The sequence below is a fragment of the Xiphophorus hellerii genome, chromosome 21 (assembly GCF_003331165.1).
Source record: "Xiphophorus hellerii strain 12219 chromosome 21, Xiphophorus_hellerii-4.1, whole genome shotgun sequence".
NCBI classification, from domain to species: domain Eukaryota; kingdom Metazoa; phylum Chordata; class Actinopteri; order Cyprinodontiformes; family Poeciliidae; genus Xiphophorus; species Xiphophorus hellerii.
In genome coordinates this window covers 22,817,723-22,844,137 of record NC_045692.1, presented here as the reverse complement: position 1 = coordinate 22,844,137, position 26,415 = coordinate 22,817,723, and the positions used below count along the sequence as shown (strand labels likewise).

The 26,415-nt window shown below is 40.8% G+C and overlaps 1 protein-coding gene and 2 long non-coding RNA genes across 4 annotated transcripts in view; 2 read left to right on the top strand and 1 right to left on the bottom strand.

Annotated features, from left to right (window-relative positions):
* drosha (drosha ribonuclease III) overlaps positions 1 to 26,415 on the top strand; it is a 533,117-nt gene that overhangs the window by 270,793 nt on the left and 235,909 nt on the right. The gene's annotated exons all lie outside the window — the stretch shown is intronic.
* LOC116711485 (uncharacterized) lies at positions 16,656 to 16,855 on the bottom strand. Its single transcript, XR_004337245.1, has 2 exons — positions 16,819 to 16,855; positions 16,656 to 16,745 (listed from the first exon to the last, which is right to left on the bottom strand). It is a non-coding gene; the product is annotated as an uncharacterized LOC116711485 (long non-coding RNA).
* Positions 24,841 to 25,727, top strand: LOC116711481 (uncharacterized). The gene is made up of 2 exons (XR_004337241.1): positions 24,841 to 25,552; positions 25,631 to 25,727. It is a non-coding gene; the product is annotated as an uncharacterized LOC116711481 (long non-coding RNA).

Genomic DNA, 26,415 nt, shown 5'->3' with positions numbered 1-26,415 from the left:
GTTCAGAAGAATCGAGCTGAAGAAATGTCTCCACTTTTAAAGTCTGAATGTGTCTGATTAAAATATTCCTGTGGTCAGAGGATAAAACTGATGGCCTCTGACATTTTGCATGAAAAGCACTTAAAAAAGTAATTCAGGTGGAAGGTTGAAGGGTAAATGGTTGGATCTGTTCTTTTGTTCTGGTTCTACTTTCAAAAAATCATCCCGCCATCTCTGCTGCTGCCTTAAATTTCATAAAATCACCCAAATTATTCACCGCAGGACCACGTACGGGGAAAGAAAATGGTCCAAAATGAGCTAAAATTATAATTATTGGAGACTTTTCAGTGAAAATTGATCCACGTTTAGGTGACTAATCCGACTTATTTTTGGTTGATTGATGCCATTACTTTTTTGGAGTGTCATAAATGTGACAGGACCAACTCTGAGGGCTGGTGCTGCTTAAAACTATTGGAACAAAACGATAATCAACACATCTGAGTAACATCACACACAAACAGTCGGCACTCTGACGAGGCAGAACTTACTGACTTTCAGCTCACAAACAAACTCCAAACATGTCCTGCTTTCCGTGCAGCTTCTGCAAAGTTAATGGCATCTCATAGAGAGATAAAAGCTGCAAATGGCACAGGCAGACGTCAACGCTGCTTCAGCTCCATAATTAGCTTTAATAGAGGCCAATTTCTTTTATTTTTCAGAGGTTATTCTGTGCCATTGTTGCTTTGATTCCCACCGTTAGCAACAGTCCACCTCAAAGAAATTTGCGCGTGAATCACAGAGCGGGAACGGCAAAAAACACGGCAAGTTATGTAGACACATGTTTAAAGAGCAGGGTTCGTACGGCTGAATTTAAATTAAGTAGCTTGATTTCTGTACAAAGTGCTTAATATTCAAACTGCAAAAGTTTGTAATAAAGTGCAATCAACGGTTTGATTAAAAGTTGGAATGTGGAAAACATTATTTACGACTAAAACCAGGTACATAAAAAGACACAGACACATTTTCTCCTCCTGTCTAAAGTTAAATCACTTTCTGTGTTTTAGGTCAATTAAAATCACCAAATTTATTTCCATCCATCCATCCATCCATCCATTTTCTGTTCACCCTTTGTCCCTAATGGGGTCGGGAGGGTTGCTGGTGCCCATCTCCAGCTACGTTCCAGGCGGGAGGCGGGGTACACCCTGGACAGGTCACCAGTCTGTCGCAGGGCAACACACAGACATACAGGACAAACAACCATTCACACACACACACACCCCTAGGGAGAATTTAGAGAGACCAATTAACCTAACAGTCATGTTCTTGGACTGTTTGTTAAGCCGGAGTACCCGGAGAGAACCCACGCATGCACAGGGAGAACATGCAAACTCCATGCAGAAAGACCCCGGCCGGGAATCGAACCCAGGACCTTCTTGCTGCAAGGCAACAGTGCTACCAACTGCGCCACTGTGCAGCCAAAATTTGTGCTGCAAATTTATTTCTATTTACTAAATGCCAGCAAACACAAAACTAACTTAAAAGTAACTTTCAGTAGAATGTGAGTTTGTTTTTAGTCAATAATTACTTAATATTTATGAAAAAGTTCTAGTACCAATGGCAGATTATTACACTAATGATAAGGGAAAAATCTCGTTGTAAGTGAAATAATCTGCCACAGAAACTTGTACTTTTATATTAATACTAGCAAATTATCCACTTAACAGAAACTCCTATTTGTTGGGGCCTGCCATGCAAAGCAATGGCAGGAACCTATTACTATTGTCGGCAGAAAGTGTCTCTTTAAGTATTATTTATTTTTATTCCGTAACCGTTAATGCGGCTCATACCGCTGCGTGCACACCTACAAATGAGGTATCAAAACGTGCAGAAAATTCACGCCATTGGAGCTATTACTTTTGGTGGGATTCGGGGTTAACGTGGCGACATAATTCGCAAAAAACTACGAAAAAAAACCCATTCCCAATGGGAAAAATCCTACAAATACCCTATTTTTGAGGATTCTCTGTGTCGTCACGAATTCACGTAGAAATGCCATTCAAATTTCATTTTGTAGATACGTCTGTGATCTCTTCGAAAGTGAAGACGGCTCGTCGATACCAGTTACGGTTTGTCCACAATTTGTCTCTAAGCGACCCAAAGTTTCTCATTTTTCCTAAAATTAGAGTGTGAATCTTCCTGAGTGCCCCTCTGCTAGAGTGAGAAATGAAGACAATTTTTCACCTCAAAATAATTTTGAAATCGCCATCACGCCCACAAATATCGCACGATTGGTATCAAAATCGGTCCTGACATTGATACGCATGTCTGCTCCGGTAAAATGTTTTCGAAATTTATCTAGATCGTACGGTTTTCTGTCACGGTGCTTCAGAGCAAAGTCATGCGACAGGATTTTCTCAGGCTGTCTCCCATGTATTTGACTAGAATTTCAGATCTGGGCAAACCATTTCTTTCTCTTATCACTGTTATTGCTGTGAGGGAGGTAGAGATATGAATCTCGGGACTATCGCAGAAGACACATAGCCCTCTCATACGCTTCAAACGCTTTTCGAATATGTATTACGGTTCCCGAACGGAAAGGATTTGTTTCCAATGCTTTTTTTCAGTAAAACTTGTTGGCTCAAAGAGAGTATTCTCTGCCCCAGCCTCTCTCACTAACAGTTCACACTTTGGTGAGAAAATTATTTACCATAGCAACGGAACTCAAGAGGCTATTGGCTGATGATTAGGACTACAAATACGCATCACTGTAGTTCTATCTATAGTGGAACACTCAGTTGAAACAGAGCAGGACTGAACTGGCCTTTAGAACTACTTGCTGCTATGGGCTGTATATAACTGATTTAACTCAGCAACTGTTACACATGGGATTAGTTTGGAACTTTAAAATTAAGCATAATGAAAATTTCAAAATAAAAGCCTTGAATATTTTTACATGATGTAATTGCTCTTTTTGGCTTTATATGACTTTTTCATCCAAAGCACTGTTACACATGGTATTAGTTTGGCCCTTTGAAATGAAGCATACTGAAAATTTCAAAATAAAAGCCTTGAGAATTTTTACATGAGAGTATTGCTGTTTTGAGCATTATATAATTGATTTTCAGGGACGTGCGGTGAGGTTCATAGCTGGTGAGGCACTGACTTAATCATATTCAGATTTACAAATATAGACCCCCTGCATGTTATTGTTTATGTAAGGAAATTATTACTCGCATGTGGACGACGCTGGAGGGCAAAAAGACTATTTCCGTTCACTCAATCAAACTTGGACATGTAGATATTATTCATTTCGTGCTGTGCTCCACAGCGAAGGGGAAACCCGTTAAAGTACAACTCAAAACCACGTCTTTTGTCGCTCTCGGTATCAGCGCAGCTACGCGCAGACTCGTTGCCATAGCAACTGACAACAACGCCACAATAAAAAACACTCAAATATTTCCCAAGCAAAAAGCAGAACATTCAGTCTGTTGCAGTAGTATTGTTTTAGTATTATTTTGCGATTATTAATTAATTGCTGTGGTAAGAGGAGAAAACTATAAATATATCGCTGCACTTGACTTTACTGTATGGCTAGCTCCATGGCTAGCTCGCTTACAGTATCTTACTCTGCAGTTGTGGAATCACAATGTCTGGGATCATGAGCGCCCCCTGCCATGAGGCAAGAGAACTGCCTGCCTCACCTCGAATCTGTTCTCTGCCGTTTTTGATCGCTCTTCAGCACATGAAACACGTTACACACACAATTGATGAGAAAAAACACTGTACATTATATACATAAGCTAAATTATGGAAACTCAGCTCATACATTAAATGTTTTTTAGCCATTTTATTGGCGACGTACAGACAGGAGGAACATGCTCTCAGAATGGCAGCCAGTGCAGTTAGCGAGAAGTTGCGCAATCCCAGGTGAGGCTCAGCTCGCTGCTGCCTCACCAGCTGAGCTTCCGAGCATTTGAATGGGAAAATGCAGAAATTCAGCGATTTTGAAGAAACAATAATCTGAATTTTTTTTTAAGTTAAATGAAAAATAGGTATAGTACAAACCACAGGGTGAAAATAGCAATATAAATGATTTTATCATTATTATTTTTCCATGATTACAGGTGAGGCAGAGCCTCACCTGCCTCCCCTGACCGCACGTCACTGTTGATTTTATCCAATGACTGTTATTCATGGGATTAGGTTGGCCCTTTGAAATGAAGCTTAACACAAATTTCAAAATAAAAGCCTTGAATATTTTTACATCATGTAATTGCTCTTTTTGGCTTTATTTGACTTTTTCATCCAAAGCACTGTTACACATGGGATTAGTTCGGAACTTTAAAATGGAGCATAATAATAATTTCAAAATAAAAGCCTTTAATATTTTTACATCAGGTAATTGCTCTGTTGAGCATTATATAACTGATTTAACCCAATGACTGTTATACATGGGATGAGTTTGGACCTTTGAAATGAAGCTTAACTAAAATTTTCAAAATAAAAGCCTTTAATATTTTTACATCAACTACTTGCGTTTTCAGCATTATATAACTGATATAACCCAATGACTATTACACATGGGATTAGTTTGGCCCTTTGAAATGAAGTTTAACAACAATTCCAAAATAAAAGCCTTTAATATTTTTACATCAACTACTTGTGTTTTGAGCATTATATAACTGATTTTATCCAATGACTGTTATTCATGGGATTAGGTTGGCCCTTTGAAATGAAGTTTAACAAAAATTCCAAAATAAAAGCCTTGAATATTTTTACATCATGTAATTGCTCTTTTTGGCTTTATTTGACTTTTTCATCCAAAGCACTGTTACACATGGTATTAGTTTGGCCCTTTGAAATGAAGCATACTGAAAATTTCAAATTAAAAGCCTTGACAATTTTACATCAGGTATTTGCTCTTTTGGGCATTATGTGATTTTTTTATCCAAAGCACTGATAAACATGGGATTAGTTTGGCGCTTTGAAATTAAGCTTAACAAACATTTCAAAATTAAAGCCTTTAATATTTTTACATCAACTACTTGTGTTTTGAGCATTATATAACTATTTTAACCCAACGACTATTACACATGGGATTAGTTTGGCCCTTTGAAATGAAGTTTAACAAAACTTCCAAAATAAAAGCCTTGACAAAATTTTAAATCATACTGAATGGTGCACGTCCACCTTACTTAACGTTCTTGTGATTCTCCACATGCTATTGATTACGTTGCAGCATTCTTTAGCTTCGATGCTAATTTGTAGCGTGACAACGCCGGGCCCAAACCGACGGGCACGCCTTGGCAGGCCCCGGCTAAATTTCTTCAGAAATTTTCTAGTTATAAATTAGTTTTGTTTTGTTTCAATTGTGCAAAGAAATCTGCACTTGAAACTCGTCCAAAATACTTGGCAGGATTTTATGATTTAGCAGTGAGAAAACTTAGCGAGAAATTTTTTATTTTTTGTAGCTTTTTTTGCAAACTGTTTAGCATTTAACAATATTTGTTTGGGTTGATTCAGTATAATTAGGCCCGAGCAGCAAAGCGCTGCGAAGGCCTATTGTTTTCATACTGTTTATTAGGCCCGAGCAGCAAAGCGCTGCGAAGTCCTATTGTATCTGTACTATTTTATTATTATTAGGCCCGAGCAGCAAAGCGCTGCGAAGGCCTATTGTATCTGTACTGTTTATTATTAGGCCCGAGCAGCAAAGTGCTGCGAAGGCCTATTGTATCTGTACTGTTTCTTATTATTACGATTCTGCCCCCCTAAAGAGGTGCCTTTTTGGGGGCTTTATCATATTCAAAAACTCACCAAACTTGGCGGTCGCGACTAGAAAATTTAAAAATTTTGAATTTTTAGGTTGTCGCAAAAATCGCAAAAAAAATTGCTCAACGCCGGCAACTAGCAATTTTCTGTTGACACAATGGTATGAACGTACTTCATCGTAGAGACATGAAATTTGGTACACTTGTAGAGCTCACCAAAAGACTCAGAACTTACATTTAATGTTATAAGCCAACTATCACAGAAAGTCGGCCATTTTGTATTGAACGTCCATTTTTTACCTCGATTTTGACGTTTACAGCCTTCGTATTTGATCGAACTCCTCCTAGGGATTTCGATTGATCGGCTTCAAACTCGGTCAGTCTGATCATAAGGCATGTCTGATTTAAAGTTATCAAATTGGTGAGTTTTGGAGCATGTTGAAGGGGGGTTAGCAGGGGTCAAAGTTCACCTACTCGCCATGAAACACGAAACTCTTATATTTCCTATACAAAAACACATAGAGGCACCAAACTTTCAGTGATTGATCGTCATCGGGTGCCCTACAATACACTATGGTCAAATGATGACATCACTTAGGCCACGCCCCCTGAGAACAGGAAGTGTAATGTTTTACTGTGAACGGTCGCTATCTTAGCCCTTTGACCTAATCAACATGAAACTGTGTCCAGAGACAGAAGACATGTTGGTGTGTTGAGGATTCCAACCCCGACCTGCTTTGACATAGCAGGTGGGCGTGGCGGCGCGGCGAAGTGACCTGTAACGCCGTTGCCATACGTTTGGCTCTGAATTTCACAATTTCAGGCCCAGCTGCTCCAAACTCACTAGGATGGATCCTTATCCACCAACCAACAGGAATTCATAACAACATTTGGTGGGCGTGGCCTAATTTCTCTATAGGGCCCCCTAGAATATTTCAAAAAATCAAGTACAAAAAAGTCTATTAGAGCCATGGTCGAAACCCAACAGGAAGTCGGCCATTTTGTATTGAAGGTCCATTTTGGACCTCGATTTTGACGTTTACAGCCTTTGCATTTGATCGAACTCCTCCTAGGGATTGCGATTGATCGGCTTCAAACTCGGTCAGTCTGATCATAAGGCATGTTTGATTTAAAGTTATCAAATTGGTGACTGTATGAGCTTGCTGAAGGGGGGTTACCAGGGGTCAAAGTTCACCTGCTCGCCATGAAACACGAAACTCTTATATATCCTGCACAGAAACTCACAGAGACACCAAACCTTCAGTTATTGATCATCATTAGGTCTCCTAAAAGACCCTGTGGTGAAATTATGACATCGCTTAGGCCACGCCCCCTGAGAACAGGAAGTGTCATGTTTTACTGTGAACGGTCGCTATCTTAGCCCTTTGACCTAATCAACATGAAACTGTGTCCAGAGACAGAAGACATGTTGGTGTGTTGTGGATTCAAGCCCTGACCGGCTGCGATGAAGCAGCTGGGTGTGGCGGCGTGGCGAAGTGACTTGTAACGCCGATGCCATACGTTTGCTTCTAGATTCCACATGTTTCGACCGAGCTGCACCAAACTTGGCCTGAGTGATACTGGTGGGATGCCCGTCGATCCTACGTCATCATATTATGACGTCATCTAAGCCCCGCCCCCTCAGAATGAATTAGAGAGATCTTCTGTGTAATTACATAATAAACAGTCCATGTTCGTCATTTGTAGGGCAATGCTGCCCTCTGCTGCCCACTGAAATAGTTTCATTATTTCAGTAATTCGACACCAGAGGGCAGCATTGCCCTACGGAATGACAGTTCAATGTTGTAATGAAGAGGAAAAAATTAAATAATTTGTAATTCTAACACAAAAACTCACAGAGACACCAAAGTTTCAGTTATTGATCATCATCGGGTGTAGAATAATATCCAATGGTCAAATGATGACATCACGTAGGCCACGCCCCCTGACAACAGGAAGTCTTGTATTTTACTGTGAACGGTCGATAGCTTCTGCACCAAACTTTGCACGAGTGACCCTGGTGGGATCCCTGACGACCCTATGTCATCATATTATGACGTCATCTAAGCCCCGCCCCCTCAGAACAGGAAGTGTCTTTTTTTTCCTTGGAAAGCTCTGTTTATGGCTCTCTTGACCTAATCACGATGATTCGGATGATAAACTCTGTCAATGCTCGCTGCTGGCTGAACCGTGTGGGCGTGGCCAAACGGCGAATATCAGTCCCTCGCCATATACATACGTTTGGCTCTAATTCACACATGGATCATCCGATTGGCGCCAAACTGGATATGTATGACCTTTGTTCACCTCTAAAGAGCCCAACGGGTTTGAGATGTAATTTGACTCCACTGCGCCCCCTAAGTTAATACATCGGCCGTATCTCCTCGACGCATCGACCGATCTGCACCAGATTTTTTGACAGTGTTGGATCAGAAAAGGTCTTAATTATAATTATAGATGAGAAATAACACTCAGAGACGAGTTCTTCAACTGCAGGCCACGGTGGGTGGAGATTTATTACACTGTTCCACAGATCAACTTACAATACAAAGTCAATTCTCAAAATTCTCCCCAAAATCTCATCGTATTCTTAGAGTCAGTCTGTTTTATAGAATCTCATTTTCATTGGTGTAAGTTGGTAAGTTTTGACCAATAGCATTACTGCCCGTGTTTGACGTGTGTCTTTACGTAAGAACTCTATCAGCTTTCAAATGAGTGTGTATTGGAGTTTCTTTGTGTATTGGAATGTTAAGACTTATTGACCTCCAACATCTGCTCCATTTCAAAGGTGCAAAACAAGCCCATTATTATTCTTATCTATCCAAACAGTTTATTTCTCAGACATTCTTTCGGTCTCACTTCGGCTTCGCACACACAAGGAACTGGGAGCCAGGTCAAATCGACCTTCTTTGGCGCCAGATTTCCTTAGCGAAAAACAACCCTATAAGGAATATTTCCGCTCTTACATAATCCCCCTATTCCGCTTTCAAGTGGAATCTAGTTAACCTTAGCAGTTGTTTTTTATTCATTGCTATAGTAAGTGCCATGACTACATGTGAATATAATCCTCAATTATAAACCCTCATAAATGTATATAAAGTTCACTTAAAAGCTGATAGAAATTGGTGACAAGATAATATTGTCTTCATGTGTGAATCAACCAATATAATAATTCCAATACATAGATTAAACATAATTGTCCATTGCTTCCATGATTATCCTTCCATTTGTATAAGATCGAAAAACCCTGTTGGCCCTTTGTCCATGTCTTGTCTCAGGAAAAAAACTACCTTATGGTCCCCGCCGCCTCGGGCAACTGCCAATAACAGATTGTTTTTGGCACAAATGTAATACAATCATGGATCCACAGTGGACTAAAATTAGAGTATTCATGACAATGAGTAATACATCAATTAACACATCAACATTGATACATAATCTTGATGACAGTTATGAAGGAATGTCCAAAACACACGCATAATTCAAAGTGATTGAATAATGAAATAGTGAATCGTAATAACCAAAGTCTTAATAGAAATAACATTGTTGCTTATAGCTTGTGCTCATCCACATATGCTCTCACATTCACACGTGTTCCTAATGTATTAACTATGTGTAGGCCACCCGTGTTGTATCGTATATAATTGCATATAACTGTGTAAAAATATGTGTAATGGTGTATACAAACAGTGTCTTCCCCATGAGTCCATTTTATTCCTCCCCAAGTTCTGGTTCAGTTCCTTGAACTCCTTAGATTATTGAACAAACCATAACGCTTTTAGTTCAGGCATCGAAATGTCCTTGAGCTTAACAGTCCTTCGAATCGGTCATGGGTTCATCGGTCCAGGCGGCCTTGTGCATTAGTCCGTGTGATGTCCGCTGTCCTTGGTCATCCATCTGTATACAGTCCCCACGATCCATTTCCTCATGATAGGGATCACACAACACACAAGCAGAAAAATGGTAATTAGTACTGCCACTATAGTTATTCCTATTTTGGCTGCTAAGGCTCCTCATCCACCTAAAATTTCCTCCAGACTTTTCCATTGCCAGTTGTTCTTTCCCGCATTTTCTTTCATTTCTTCCTTCAGTTTATTCAGTTTGGTCATTGCTACTCTAAATGCACCTTTCGGCGCTGTATTTTTTGGAATAAACGTACAACATTCGTTGCCAAAAAGTTTGCAAACTTCGCCCATTTTGGCCATGAGCCAATCTAATGCTTGTCTATTTTGTCTTGTCATCCTACTTGTTTCATGAAGTTGCTCTCCTAGGGCCATAAATCCTTCAATAGTAAAGTTTATCATTCATTGTTGGTTGTAATAAATATAGTTAATCCATTCAACATTTTTATTAATTCCGATCATGGGAATGATTGATTCAAATCCTGCAGCGACTTCGTGTCGTGCTTTGAATTCATTAGGAATTCCTCTTGGTTGACCTATAAGATCCAAATATACTCCTTCATTTAATCCATAATCCCCCAGGCTTCTACAAAGCCTTGTTTTATTGCGGTGCGTTCCTACTATGTCTGCAACTCCTTCATACACTAAGGTTATTGGCACTTTCATTCGAACAAGGGTGCAAAGACCTACCCATTTTAGGGGCAATATGTTGGTTAAAATGTCATCACCACACATCCAGTAGCTGTCTGCCACCGGAAATGTCTGATCACCTAGAAAAAAATAGTGGGGGAATAGCCCTAGTAACATTTTCACAGTTTTCTTCTGTAAATTCTGGATTTTGATACCATACAGGTTTTGTAACAAATAGTGGTGATACGTTAGCATGTTTAAACCAAGATAAAACCCAAGTAACATTACATCGAACTGTTGTATTTCCTACGTGTATTCCTCCATCATGTTCAAATCCTCCATTTGCAAAACATTCATACTCTGCATCATAATCTACCTCATAATTCACTGGAGGATCGCTTTGTGTCGTGGACATATTAAAGTCAGCGCAAACAGATTCATATCTCCATCCTGCCCATTTATCTATATAAAGGTGTGAATTACGTGAGCCGTATAATAATCTGCAATTCATTCCACACATTGGTACTGTAAAGAATGATACTACATCAAGTACTGGAATAAATTTACCTTCCTTACAGCTTTGTCGTTGTCTAATTGCACACTCTCTAGACATGTATTTTTCTGGAATAACAATTGATGCTGCTCCTGGAGCAACAGAACAAACTATGCAGTCATTTTGTGTTAATTCTCTTGCAGTATACCAGGACCAGGTATACCATGTATTCTGAATTGCTCTTTGCCAAAGTGGATCTCCTCTTGGTCTAAAAGAGGTCCGGTGAAAGTCGTGAAGTTTATGCATGGCTCTTGGAATTACTGTGTTGTCCTGTCTTTCCTTATAAAATGTATCTAGACCTCCATGGTATTCATGACAACCTTCTTTTTCAGAACATCCATATTTATTTGAAATTGATATATTAGCCGCTTGGTTTTGCGCAGGTGTTGTTTGAATAAATTCTAAATCTTCACTGCTGTTGATCATTTCATTAGTTTCGATTATTTTGTTAGCGGTGGTTGGTGTGGTAATTTGTATTAGAGTCGTAGGTGTCACAATTTGCTCTTCTTTAGTAACTATGTTTTTATCCGAGTATTTTGGTGTTGTAAGATCTTTAGAGGGTTTTATCATGTTAATTAAAGTTGTTAATTTAGTAACTAATTTTTCAATCGGGGTGGTTTTCGTAGGTGCTTGGTTGGCCAAGACCTTTGTTGTTATTTTTAACTGAGCTTCTTCTACAGTTGCTATAAGAGGCGTAGGTGTGACAACTTTAAGTGCTTTATTTATTTGTGGATTTCCTTCATCGCCTTTAATCTCTGCATTAGGTTTTATGGTTGTATGAGCTTTACTGGTAACAGATTTATGTGTTTTAACAGTGATGATTGACTTAACAGTTGTAATTGGTATAGTAGTAATGGGTTTGTTAGTGAAGCTATAGAGTGTTAAACAATTACTTACCTCTGTGTCTACCTTAGGTAAACTCCAGATCACTCTAGTCTCTTCCATTTCACCATCAGCAGCTGTTCCAATTTTTATTTCATATGATTTGTCTACTCGAAAAGCTAAAACATCTGCTTCAATCGTCCATCCGCAAGTTGTTTTTGTGATTTGTAAGCCACATTTTGTGTCCTTCTGATCCGTTATTAATACATTATTCCCTGAATTCATGAACCATCTACACATCTCGCGACGATCATTGCCTAACACCATTCTTGAGATAATTATTGGCCTTCCTAGCATGTTGTCACCCACATCATCAGTAGAAATATGTATTTTAACTTTGCCGTTCATCATTTCAACAGTACCTGTTTTCTTTGTGTCTTTTACTCGTTCTAAATCACCTTTACCTGTTACCGAATCATTTGTGTCAGGGTTTATCATTAACATATAATGTGTAAAATCATTGTCTTTACTCCACTGTCTTCCTATTTTTACTTCTATGTCAAATCCATCATCTCTAATGTACATAATGATTGAACATTGATCCGTGATATAGTTGTTCCTCTGTTTTGTAATAGCCTTGCTACACAGTTTTCGGTTAGCATAGCTCACATGGGTTTCATACTCTGCTTCTAACTTTGATTGAAATGCAGTCTCTGTTAAACTTGATGTCCATTTCCATTCTAAGTGTACATTTCTGGTTTTACGAATTAATTTCTTGGAAACATCTAAGTTGACATTTACTGGAAAGAACACTGGCATGTACTTGTCTGGAATTTTATAAGTTGTGTGGTACTTATCTTTCTCATTGGAGATGGATCTTTTCACAAGAGCAGTCGTCTCTAAGTCACCGTTTGTCCCCCTAGAGGCTGTTCTTGAGTCCATGTTCTGTCATTCTGGTTCGTCGTGGTCAGTTTGTCCCGTGGTGTCGGCTGCAGATTGTATGAGTTCGTCTCTGCTGTCGCCGCCATTGCATGGCTCACCACCTCTGTCAACATCCACAGTTGGACAGTTATCAGTATCAGTCTCATTGCTGTGAGGCTTCTGCTCATTTTCCTTGTCAAACTCAAGTTTAACTCTGTCTTTATTTTGAACTTTAGTGCAATGAGTCAAATGATGCCAAGTGATACTTCCTTCTACTTGGACAGCCGTTGGGGTGGCTTTTTTGACTTCATAAGGTCCTTCCCATCGGGCCTCATGCCATCTGCGTCTGTACACCTTGATGTACACCAAATCACCTGGCTTCACCAATGGCTCCAACACTGCCGACTCTGGACTTCTGGATTTTTCCTGCAAATAGATAGCTCTATGGATAGCAGTTAGTTGTTCAACATAGTCTTTCAACTCAGTTTGCAACTGCTCAAGGGGAGGTCCTTTAAAAGGTAACCTCCATTGCGGCACAGGCATCGGTCTGCCAGTTAGCATTTCATGCGGGGTTAAATGCGTGCTTCTGTGCATTTGCATGCGGTAGCTCATTAGTGCTAGTGGCAAAGCATCTACCCAGTTTAGTTTAGTTGATGCACAAATCTTTCGTAGTTTTGCCTTTAAAGTAGCATTAATACGCTCAACCAAACCTTAACTTTGAGGACGGTAGACTGAGCCAAAACGCTGTTTGATTTGTAGCTTTTGCAAAATGCCTTTAACGACTTTTTGTACAAAAGCTGAGCCATTGTCTGAACTGATTTCAGATGGTATTCCAAATCTTGGAATCACTTCTCTTGTCAGAAATTTGATAACTGTGTCTGCTCCTAAGGTTTTTGATGGTACTGCTTCGACCCATCGACTGAAACGATCAATTATCACCAACATGTACCTTTTACCTTGAACTGGTTTGAGCATGTCTACATAATCTATCACCAAGTGTTTGAAAGGTCCTTCTGGAACTGGAATGTGTCCAATACCTGGTTCTATGCCTTTTTGAGCATTGTTTTCGGCACATATTTCACACTGGCTTAGAATTTCATCCACCATGTCTTGCATGTATGGAGACCAGAAACCTTGTTTTTTCAAATTTTCCAAGACTTTTGCTCGGGCACTGTGGTCTAAACCGTGGGCCTCTGAGACCAGTAATGTTAATAACGCTACAGGTGCCATCAGTAGGCCTTGGTTAGACCTCCATAAGCCGTTTTCACTCATCGTAGCACCTCTGCGCACCCAAAGGTCGCGTTCGCTGCTACTTGCTTGTTGCTGCATCAAAATAACATCTTCTGGTGTTAAAGCTGGTTCTAAGGCTACTACAGGTGCCAAGATGGCCATTTGGCTCCTGGATGCCGTTTTTGCCGATTCATCTGCCATGTTATTACCTCTTATTACAATGTCATTACCTTTGCGATGTGCTTGAACTTTTCACTGCCAGCTTCGAAGGAAGCATAATGGCGGCAATCAATTCTTTCAATTGTGCTTTGTGTTGTACTGGGGTTCCATCTGCTCTTTTGAAACCTCTTTGCTTCCATATTGCCGCAAATAAAAAACAAACGCCGTTGGCATAAGCAGAATCGGTGAACACATTTGCGGACTTTGATTTAGCCATTTTACAGGCTTCAGTTAATGCTTTAAGTTCTGCAAGTTGTGCAGAACATGGTTGGTCACATTTTTCAGCTTTGACGGTTACAAAATTTTCACCTATTTGTTGTACCACTGCAAAACCTGCGTGGTTTCCTAGGTGGTCTCTGAAACATGACCCATCGACAAAGTATGTGACTTCTGCGTCAGGCAATGGTGTAGACTCCAAATCAGGTCTGAGTCTAGTGTATTTCATTGTTTCTGCTACACATTCATGCGGCTCTCCGTCACAATCCAAAGGAATCACATTTGCTGGATTGTTGGTGATGCATCTTTGAATTGTTATGTCTGGATATGTCAAAAGTAGCATGTATTGCAAACTTCTTGCCTGTGTTACAACAAATTTTCCTAGATTTATCAACTCTGCGATTTTGTGATGAGTTAATATAGTTACTGGATAACCCATTGTAATGGTTGAAGCTTTTTCATAGGCATGGTAGACTGCTGCTAGCCCTTGATAGCATGGTGGCCAGCCTTGTGCTACATTGTCCAATTTTGTGCTGTAATAAGCAATTGGTTGTTTTTTCCGACCCGTACATGTTTCTTGCATCAAAACTGCTGTGACATACATGTCTTTTTTGTTTGCAACATATAGATAAAATGGTTTATCATAGTTGGGAACTGCTAGTGCTGGGGCAGTCTGCATTTCAGATTTTAGAGTTTCAAAAGCTACTTTCGCTTCAGTTGTCCATTTTAGCAAAGTCTTTTGATTTTGATAACCTGGTTCTTTCATGAGTTCTCTGAGTGGTGCTGTTTTTTCTGCATAACTTTCAATCCAATCAGCATTGAAACCTGTCATGCCCAGGAATGTCATCATTTCTCCAACTGTTCGTGGGCATGGAGCTTTGCTGACACCCTCTAATTGAGAAGGTGATATGCCGATACTCCCTTCTGAGAGTTGTCTGCCCAGGTATTCTACCTGTGTCTGACAATACCGTAGTTTTTCTTTGGAGGCTTTATATCCCCCTTCAGCCAGTCTTTCAAGGACTTTTATTGAATCGTGATGGCAATCCTCCAATGTAGGTGACGCTATCAGAATGTCGTCAACAAATTGAAGCAATGTGCTTTTTATTTCCACTCCTTCTAAGTCCTGTCGAAGAGCTTGATTGAACACATGTGGACTGTGTTTGAAACCTTGTGGTAATCGTGTGTAGCTGTACTTCTTACCTCTGTAAGTAAATGCAAACAGGTATTGAGATTGTTCCGCTACAGGGATGGTAAAAAATGCTGAACACAGATCAATTACTGTGAAAAATTTAGCTTCAGCAGGAATTGCTGTTAAAAGTGTGTGGGGGTTGGGCATTTCTGCCGAAGATCTATCTTCCACCACATCGTTTATTGTGCGAAGATCATGTACCAGACAATACTTTGACTTATCTGCTTTTAGAACTGGAAAAATTGGAGTATTGCATGGACTTTCAATTTCCACCAACACTCCTGCTTTTAATAATCCTTCAATCGTTTTGCTGATTCCTTCTTCTGCTTCAGCTTTTAATGGATATTGTACACGAAATGGAAGTTTAACATTTGGTTTCAGTTCTACTTTAAATGGTTTGGCTGATTTTACCAGGCCTACATCTGTTTCATGTTTTGACCACATTGGTTCAGGAACTTGTCTCAACATGTCATGCATTAACGGATTTTCATCCAACTCATCTTTTTCTTCTGTTTGTTCTGTGTCATTAATTGGTACAGTTACCACCTGTGGTTTTGCTGTCATAAAAGTTTCACTTATTATTTTGATCATTGTTGCATCCTCTGATTGAAAAATTAATGGGTTTTCTGTTTGTTCCCATTTAATCTGTGTCGCAGTTTTCATCATCGGTCCAAGATCTTTTGCATGAAAGTTTTTATTTACAAACAATGTTATGTGTGGTACAGATTCTACAACATTGTACCATTGCGAAATGAAATCATTCATCTCTACATTGAGAGCTGCTCCTTGTCTCCCAACGACAATGTATTGGGAGGCAAGGTTCACTGATTCACCTTGCGTTTCTTTGTCCCATTGTTCTTCAAACTCTGTGCTTTTTGAAATGTCATAGTACATTGTACAATGATAATCTAAAAATGGTTTTTTAGCTTCAGGAATTTGTATTTGAATGTATTGACCCCATTTAGAAATTACTTCTTCAATTGAGTTATTTATGTCTCCCAACCAATAAACTTTAGCTTCATTTTGTTGCATGTACATTTGAAGATCCACACCTTCTTTTTCAACATACACCCCCTGAGGAGAACACCAAATTTTTATTTTTAATTTGCATAGAGCATCTCTTCCCAACAGATTAATTGGTGTTTGATCAGATACCAAAATTGGTATTGTCATGTTGGGTTTTAATCGTCTGACCCACATGCAAGAACACCCACAGAACAAGGGAAATCAGTAAAATGATATTTATTGCAGGGAATGACAGTCAGAGGAAAAGGGGAAAAACTGGTCCGGAGAGGATTCGATGCTTCTGGTTGGAGCTAAGGGTGAGAGAGTATGGTGAGTTCGATGACTGGAGGAAATGGTAAACAGCAAAAAACTTAACGTTCTTACTTCAGCTGAGATGATACGGACCGGGGGGGGGGGGGGGGGAGATCTGAAGGATCCTGGGCGGATTACTTGAGGTTGAGTGTTGCTGCTTCGCTAATGGTGGTGGGGCAGCTCTGGAGGGCGGACGAGATCTGGGCGGGTTTCGTTATGGCCGGAGAGAGGAGGGCAGCGAGCGTGGAGATCTGATCACCAAGGTGGGATTCAGGGACTTGGGCATCCGGTGGGCAATAATCCACCGGCGTCACAAGGAGAGGTTCTACGCTGGATTTCCACTAAGGGGTTCACAGCTTCTGTAGTGAGAGTTCCTATGGAGGCACAAAAAAAAAACAAAGAATCACTAGAAATTCACAAAGTTCGATCACTGGAGAACTTCAGATGGCCTGTAATACCAAAAACTGGCAAAACACTCTGGCACTGGTGTGTGGGCTGCCTCCTCCTCTTATGCTCCTCCAAATGAGATCATGCAGTGCAGGTGATGAATATCAGCTGGTCCACGCCCTCCAGGAATGGCTGCCAGGCGCCCCCTGAAGGATGGACAGGGAAACAGCAACCCCAACCACAGACAGGAAACACCCAGGAACCCAACAGGTATTTTTATTTCATTGTCATTAGTTACAAGTCGAACAGGAGCTGTCAGTTGGATTAATTGTCTTGTTCCCGAGAACCCTACTGTTTATACAAATTTATCAGACATGGGGAGATGCGTTGCATAATTTGGACTCACACAAGTGTAAGCTGCTCCTGTATCGACCAACATTGGTGTTTCTCTGTTTTCAATTTGAATTTTCAATATTGGTTCGTCGTCCGCACCTGTGGTTAGAATTGGGTATTGATTTTCTCCCCTAGGGTCCTCTGGGCATCCCTAGTATCCAAAATTTGGTGGATTGAATTGAGTTGGTGAATTTTGTTGAACTGGTGAATCGTATTGGACTCCTTGTGAGTCGTATGGAGTTCCCTGTTGGTTATAAGGAACTGCTTGGTGATTGTATGGAGCTGTCGGTGGACCTGGTCTGGCTCTACCACGCGGCCGTCTTTGGAATGAGTTGTCACCATTTCGACATTGGTCAGCGCGATGTCCGAAAACACCACATGTCCAGCATGCTCCGGGTGCTCTAGTTGGACCGCCTCGTCCTCTGTTTGGCCATGAGGGACTTCTTTGTTGTCTTCCTCGGGGCACAGATGGAAGTGAGTTCCATGGTTGTGGGTAAACATTCACCACTGGTTGAGAAGGTTGAGTTATTTGTGGAGCTGGAGGGTACATCTGTGGAGCTGTACTCACTGCGTTAGGAAGGTTGGCTACGTTCGGGCTAGGATGTTGGTCCCCCCTCACCACTGCAGCTTGAGTCTTTGTCTTGCTTCTGCTTTGAAGTTCTCCAAGTTGCAGCTGAGCCAGTTTCCTTTGAATGTTTTTTTCTTGGTCAGCGAGTTTTTGTTCATTTCTTCTGTATTTTTCTATTGCATGCACCACATGGTCACGAAATTTCTTGTGCGGCATTGACATCAGCGCCACCACTTCTTCAAGTTTGGTGCGCACTGGTTGTGGCATCACATCCACTATTGATTGCCGAAACACAGCTGCAATCATTGGAGATTCATCAACACCAGACTCCATGTCCTCCTTCCACCTTCTCAACTGTCTGGCGACATAAGATGCTGGATTCTCTGAGTCACCGATTGGTTCCCCTTTCAAGGTCGCGGGGTCCAATTTAATAGGAAATTCTGCCCTCAAGGCAGCCCAGATTGCCGTCCGGCATATATTAAATTCAATTCCATCTGCTCGTTCTTGCAGCATCCATGGGTGGTTTTTCAAAACGTTCTGCATGGTAGCAGTTCCCAGAACTTTTGCAAAAATGGCTTTGATGTCTCCCAGTGCCAAAATTTTGCCAACTGTCTCTTCTTCTAGTATTCTTATCCATTTTCCTGCGCCGTTATGAATGTCTGGCAGCCGCGAGACTAACCCGATCAGATCCATCGAGGCAAATGGTATGTATTGAGCAACGTCTCCCTTTAATATGATTGGTAATTGTTTTGAGGGGTCATAACGGTCAGGTTTGCGTATGTTAGCTCTGGATCTCAAATTGTATTCTCTTCGTTTTGGGGCTGGGTGTTGAATTTTATTAGGTGTGCTCGTACATGGACCAGCTCCGTCTTGGTCATCTTCGCATCCATGCTCCTGTTCAACTAATCGTGCAAGGCTTTCATCAATTTCCATTTCCACTTCCTGTATCAGCGTCTGATTGTTATCATTTTGCAAATCAATGCCTTTGTGGTCTAAGTTTAACCAATAAGCATCTCTGCTTCTGCGACTTTCTGCATGACCAGCGTAGCAGTCAAGAATTTTATTATTTCCAACTGTCCGCGTTGTGGAGCATCCAACATTAGTGGTTTGAATTCCGTTTGGAATTGGTGGCATTGATGTAGAATGTCTGCCAGCTAGCTTGTAGCCATCTGCATTAGCATGTGATGTTGATGGTTGCATACTTTTTGCATGCTCATTAATTATGCTATAATTTCGTTGAGGTGGACCTTCATCTTCCGGTGAGCTTAAGCTCGTCTGTGGTGCACCTCTGGGTGGAACTGGTGTTTGAACTACTGTTGGCAGTGCTGCATGCACTGTAGATGATGCGTCTGATTGAGCTTCCGGCTCTTTATTTTGAGGTGGTGCAACATTACTTTGTCTGGAATGTATTAGTTGGTCATCAGTCCTGTATCCAAAATCACCTGTAATGTTCAGGACTCCTTTCAGGGCTGGATACAATCCTGCGGGAATCATTTCATCATCCTTTGGCTTTTCATAATTATTTTTGAGCTCAATGAGCTGCTGCTTTAAGTTCTTCCTGTATTTTTCACCTTCCTCCTTGAATAGTTGTAAAATGTTAAATTCTAATTCTCTTTTAGCTTGTCTTTTCTTACTTTTATTTTTTGCTTTGTAGTCGGTGATTCTCGCTTCCATTTGTTCGCAAAGGGATAAGTCAAAGCTCCCATTCTCCGGCCACGGTGATGGAAGTCCTTTTGTTCGCTTCTGCCATTTCTTGGAAATTTTAGGAATTTGATCAGCATATTCCGGGTTTTTTGAACCAACGATCACTGTCGGTATGTTACTCATTTTATATGTTTAAGCAGTTGTTTCACTTTTTGAAATTCAGTTTAAGTTTTTCTGTCAGTTGCAGTTTCCTTATTATTCAGCTTTTTATTTTTGAATTTAGTTCAAAATAAATTGATTATTTTAGTTATTTGTGCTTACTGTATTTGTTCCTTGTAGTATTGTTTGTTTATTGTTGCTAAATATAGCTAAATATGTTATGTACTCTTCAATAGATATAGCACTTTAGCAAGTTCCATGCAGTTATTCAACTCTATTTACAGTAAAATATACATTTAAGTAATGTTGAACATGGTTCAGTGTGACAGAAACAATGATTATTTTTATTAAAATCTGTGTTTTAGTTGAGTTAATTTAAAGCTTATGCTTTAAATTTCTTCTGTATTAGAACAAAATAGAAGAGAGAGGAAAAAAGAGAAAAACTTCACTGCTCAGCTGCAGTCTGAGATGCCCCAAAGGTGGGGGCTGGTTGTTGTAATAGGAGGTGGGCTGTCTTACTGCTATGAACTACAACTGGACGTACACAGTCTCAGATCACGCAATATCCGGACCCGTGACGTGTGTTGAAACAAGAGAGGGAGGTACAGAAAAAATAGAAAAGGCGGGAGGGGGCGAGACCGAAACAGAGGGGTAGGCAGGGAGAGGGAGAGAGAGAGAGAGAGAGAGAGGGCGGGTAGAGCAGACAGAGAGAGAGACAGAGAGAGAGGGCGGGTAGAGCAGAGAGAGAGAGACAGAGAGAGAGGGCGGGTAGAGCAGAGAGAGAGAGAGAGAGCAGAGAGAGAGAGAGAGAGAGAGAGAGAGAGAGAGAGAGAGGGCGGGTAGAGCAGAGAGAGAGAGAGAGAGAGTAGAGCAGAGAGAGAGAGAGCGGGTAGAAAGGGTGGGAGGAAATGTTCGTGTGCTTCTATTCCTGGCAATCCGCCAAAAACGCCTTTCTTTCTCCCAGTGCGAATAACTGCATGGAACTTGCTAAAGTGCTATATCTATTGAAGAGTACATAACATATTTAGCTATATTTAGTAACAATAAACAAACAATACTACAAGGAACAAATACAGTAAGCACGTTTTTTTACGTAGGCCACGCCCCCTGAGAACAGGAAGTCTCATATTTTACTGTGAACGGTCGATAGCTTCTGCACCAAACTTGGCATGAGTGATCCTGGTGGGATGCCTGAAAATTCTATGTCATCATATTATGACGTCATCTAAGCCCCGCCCCCTCAGAACAGGAAGTGCTATTTTTTTAACTTGTAAAGTTCCATCTATGGCTCTCTTGACCTAATCAAAGTGATTCTGTGTTGGATGACAGACAGGAAGTTGGTCTCGCTTGCTTTAAAGTGCCAAGAGTTTTCAATGGCGGCAACACCGTTGGTGTACGTTTGCCTCTGGATTCCACATTTTTTGACCGAGCTGCACCAAAATTGGCCTGAGTGTTCCTGGTGGGATGCCGGACGATCCTACGTCATGATATTATGACGTCCCCTAAGCCCCGCCCCCTCAGAACAGGAAGTGCCGTATTTTTCCTTGGAAAGCTCCGTTTATGGCTCTCTTGACCTAATGCACATGATTCGGATGATGAGCTCTGTCAATGCTCGCTGCTGGCAGAACCGTGTGGGCGTGGCCAAATGGCAAATATCAGTCCCTCGCCATATTCATACGTTTGGCTCTAATTCACCCATGGATCATCCGTAGGGTGACCAGACGTCCTCTTTTTCCTGGACATATCCTACTTTTCAGACCTAAAATGATGTCCGGGGGGAATTTAAAAATCATCCGGGATTTTGGTCAACTGCCTCAAAACACATTACAAAGCTTACAGTGCATTGTAGGGCACTGCGCACGGCGCTGCGTGTCACGTAATCCCTGAGCCGCGTCAGTGCAGTTCTTAATCAGAAGATGGCTGTCAGTACCAGTGTTGTATAGTAACGAAGTAAAAATACTTCACTACTTTACTTAAGTATATTTTGGAGTACTTCATACTTTCCTCGAGTATGAAAATTTTTGATGACTTTCACTTTTACTTCACTACATTTCCGAACTTAATTGCGTACTTTTACTCCGATACATTTTCAATGTGTGGTTTAGTTACTCGTTACAAAAAAGCGAGAGAGAGAAACAAAGTGTTTTGACCCCACCTACTGATTAGCAAGTAGGCTACCGAACAAAGTCCGTAGCCTGCTTGCCTGGGCTTGTTCATCACCTCCAATAGGATACACCTGTTTCGCTTCTCCCATTGTTGGGGAAATCAGAAATCAGAACACCGTACAGCGGGTGGGAGGGAGGGACGAACACAGAAGAGTGCTGCCCGCACTGACGCGGCTCAGGGATTACGTGACACGCAGCGCCGTGCCCTATAATGCACTGTAAGCTATGTAATGTGTTTGAGGCAGTTGACCAAAATCCCGGACAATTTTTAAATTCCCCCCGGACATCTTTTTAGGTCTGAAAAGTAGGACATGTCCGGGAAAAAGAGGACGTCTGGTCACCCTAGTTCAATGGGGGACAGAAGCCATAGCGATAGCAATTTAGACTAAATTTAACGAATATAGGAAAGGCATGCAAGTTCAAAACCACAAACCATTAACATGTGCTACTCTTTAAAACTGGAACAATTTATTAGCAGGTTTAATTTTGTCTGCACTTGGTTGGGTACATTATTTTAAGTTTATTTGACAAGTTTACCAAAATATAAGAAATGTCATTCACACTTGCCTTGTTTTACTTTTTACTTGTACTTTTCATTACATTACTTGAGTACATCCATTTTTACAGTAATTTCCATACTTAAGTACAAGACGTTTCAGATACTTTAAGACTTTTACTCAAGTAACATTTCAGTCAGTGACTTCGACTTTTACCAAAGTCGTATTTTGGAGAGGTACTTGTACTTTTACTTGACTCTGAGATTTCAGTACTTTATACAACACTGGTCAGTACGCCAACAACATGCGAAAGCGCAAATGTATGTAGTTTTCCCGCTTTTAGACTTTCTGTCCAGCACCCCCCCGCTCCAAGGGGTGTTCTGGTTTCAACCCCCCCCCCCCCCCCCCCCCCCGCTGCAGGTCGTCCGGGTTTTCCCAAAGTAAAATATGGTCACCCTAATCATCCGATTGGCGCCAAACTGGATATGTATGACCTTTGTTCACCTCTAAAGAGCCCAATGGGTTTGAGATGTAATTTGACTCCACTGCGCCCCCTAAGTTGATACATCGGCTATATCTCCTCGATGCATCGACCGATCTGCACCAGAATTTTTGACAGTCGTCAGGGAATGCTGCCGAACGCATTAATGCGTATCGCCCGGTGGACGGGCGGGGAAAAGGCGCGACAGCTTCAGCGGCGCCTGGCAGGTGGCGGTGCTGGAAACTGCGGCAGAGCTTCTGCGGTGGCGATCGGGCTTCTGCTCTGGAAACCGTGCAAGAGCTTCTGCGGTGGCTGGAACCCCGGCGGTGGCCAATAGGCCGAAGCGGCGCTGAGCTGCGAGAGCCGCTCGAGGCTGCTCGCATCTTTAATTTCACTTATAACCTGACATTTTTTCCCCTATTATCAGTGAAATAATCTGCCAGTGAAATCAGTACTTTTTCATTAATATTAAGGATTTATTGAGCTAAAATAAGCTCTTCAATGTTGCTAAAAAGTTACTTGTAATATTAAAATATTTGCACTAGAAACTGCACAAGAACAATAAGTAATATTTTCTGTTTTGAATCAGTTAAAATCCATAAACAAAAATGTTTCCTTTAGTCAGAACCTCAACAAAAATCTAATAATTATTTCCTATAAACTAGTCAGAACTCTTCTTTTTTTATTTCTGATTAAAATAAAGTCATTTTTGTATCTTTTTCTCCTAGTATCCACTGAAATACATGCATACATCACTAATCCATCCAGAAATCTTCTCAGCCTGATGTTGTTGTGCAGCAGGTTTGGCTGCAGAGTTACCTCTGCTGTGTGTTTGCATTCCCCGGACCAGCTCTGCTCACCTGAAACAGTAGCAATAGTTCTGATGTAAAAAGAGAATTTTTTTGTGTTGCTGTGATTTCAAACTTCACCCGTCATATTCTGAAACTCAAGTGAATAACTCACAGTTGTCTTTCAAAGTTTTTCATCTTTTTTTGGGAGGTGAGGGAATTCATCACGTAAGCACTGCATTGATGTTGCTTCTTGAGAAGTCACAGGACTCTTGTGAAAAAACTGCAGAAGGCTGCAGGGGATGTTGGTAAAAGAAGCCTCCTTCATTGAAACTGTATTATCATTATCCCAAACATGACCAGAGGATGTGTTCGCAGAGACCTTGTGACAGAGAGCTTTTGAAGCTGCTTAAACTTGACAAATCATCGTGTAATCGCTTTGCAACGTGCAAAATCAGGGATTTTATTTCCAGAATAAAAGTTCTAGGAAGAAAACTGGTCATAAGATGATAGGACATTCTACAGCAGGCCTTTGTTGTATGCATACAAAAAATAGAATATGTTATTCATTGCACAGAGTATTGCGTACTTTACTCATGTAATTAAAGCAAAAACACAAAATATTACCAAGTATTTTTGGTCTAGCTTCTAGTGCAAATATTTAGTACACTTGAATTAAGACAAAACTAACTTACAAGTAACTTTTCAACAAGTAGATAATTTATTAATACTAATAAAATATATAGACTTGCTCCTCTGGCAGATTATTCCACTTATAACAAGATATTTTCCATGTAATAAGTGAAATAATCTGATACTTTTTGTCAATATTAAGGAATTATTAACTTAAAACAAGCTCCTGTTTCTTGCTGAAAACTTACTTGTAAGTTAGTTTTCTTATTTTGACATTCTGATGTTTATTCTTTGTTCTTTTTACAATTCAGACCACATATTTATATATTTTCCAAATAAAAATACATTTTTTTCCTTTTTGTCTTAAGTAAACTTTTCTTGTTTTAGATCAGTTATGGTTACCAAAATAAATTAAATTTACTAAATGCCAGAAAACTTAGTGAGAATATTTTTTAGTGATTATTTTGTAGCAAATATTAGAAAAATATATGCACGTTGTATGGATGATGTTATGGTTCGGGGTCCTTTGGTTCTTCTTTGTGGGTTTTTCTGTGCATACACTCACCTTTTACGACAGATGGCGCCATACTCACCTGACTGGAGTGTGTGTGTAGACCGTCATCAAGCACACCTGAACCTGATCAACTCATCAGCGGCGTGTACTAAAGGAGGCTTCTGCCAGTCCTTCAGCGCCCGAGTGTTAGCCAGTAACGGTACCTCTGAGCCTCCTAGAGCTTGCCTCTGATCTTTCCTCGTTGTTCTGAAGCCTTTAGTAACTTTCCCTGTTGTTTTTGCCTTCAGGTTTTTTCTTGGTGAAGCCCAGAGAAGCCTTTACAGATCCTGTCTGTTTCTCTGGTCGAGATTCCCCTCGTGACGCCGTGGGTCTTACCCACTGGTTGCCCGAGTTCCCAGACTCACCTCCTCCGTCTGACTACAAGTTAGCCCGAGCCTACCTGTCCGCCCTCCGACGCAATCCTCTGTTTCCCTCCTGGACACCAGCCGTCAAGCACCGGACCACCTGGACCCCTCAAGAGACTAAGACTCCGAACCTTTCAGTAAACTCTCCTAGACCTCGTACCCTCGAACCACAAGTAAGCTCCGTTTACTTTGTTCTGTGACCTTCCCGTTTCCGACAACCCTGAACTCACCATTCTGCTCTGCCTCTTTAGAGAGCCGATCGCTCCGTGAACCCGTTTCCTCCCTGGACCAGACCAGAGCTTCCACTACCTTCGCTTGCCGTGTTACAATAAACCAATTGTTACCGTATATACCTCTCCTGTATTGTGTTCTGCATGTGGGTCTGAACATAGTTATCCATCATGACAGATGAATCATCTGTTTTTTAAATTTTTTAATAACTATTATTCTCTGTAAAATGGTGATTTATGCATAACATTTTATCACCTCTGCAGTTTCTCAGAATTTATGACCAAAATTGGGTTAGTTTTTGCATTTTCCTCCAGAATTTGCGCTCTGAATGTAGACGCTTGACATTTTGCTCTACACTTAGCGTTTCAGGCGACTGGTTTACATTCAAAGTCTACGTGGAAGCGCGTCGAGGACACGTCAGACCCGTCAGACACGTCAGACCCGTCAGACCAGTCAAAATCACTCTAGCGGTTTTCCATTGCCGGCTTATTTGTCGGACGCGTCGGAGGCTCCTAACGGTTCAAATCGCGCTGCGCCTGAGATTGTGATATCCAAGTGAAATATATTGAGGTTTCTGGTTGTGGTCATTTCATTTCATAGTCGTACTAAGAATAAAGATTTTAGCTCTTGAAATGCACATCATTTTACAATCTGACAAAAGAAATTGCTTCAACATTGGGTAGAAACTTAAAAAAAAAAAATCTATTTAGAGTAAAATATGAACCAAAACAGCTTTTTCAGTTAAAAACGGTGATCTTACAGAATAAGTAAGGAGGATTTTAAATATGTTAAGTAATGTGCAGCT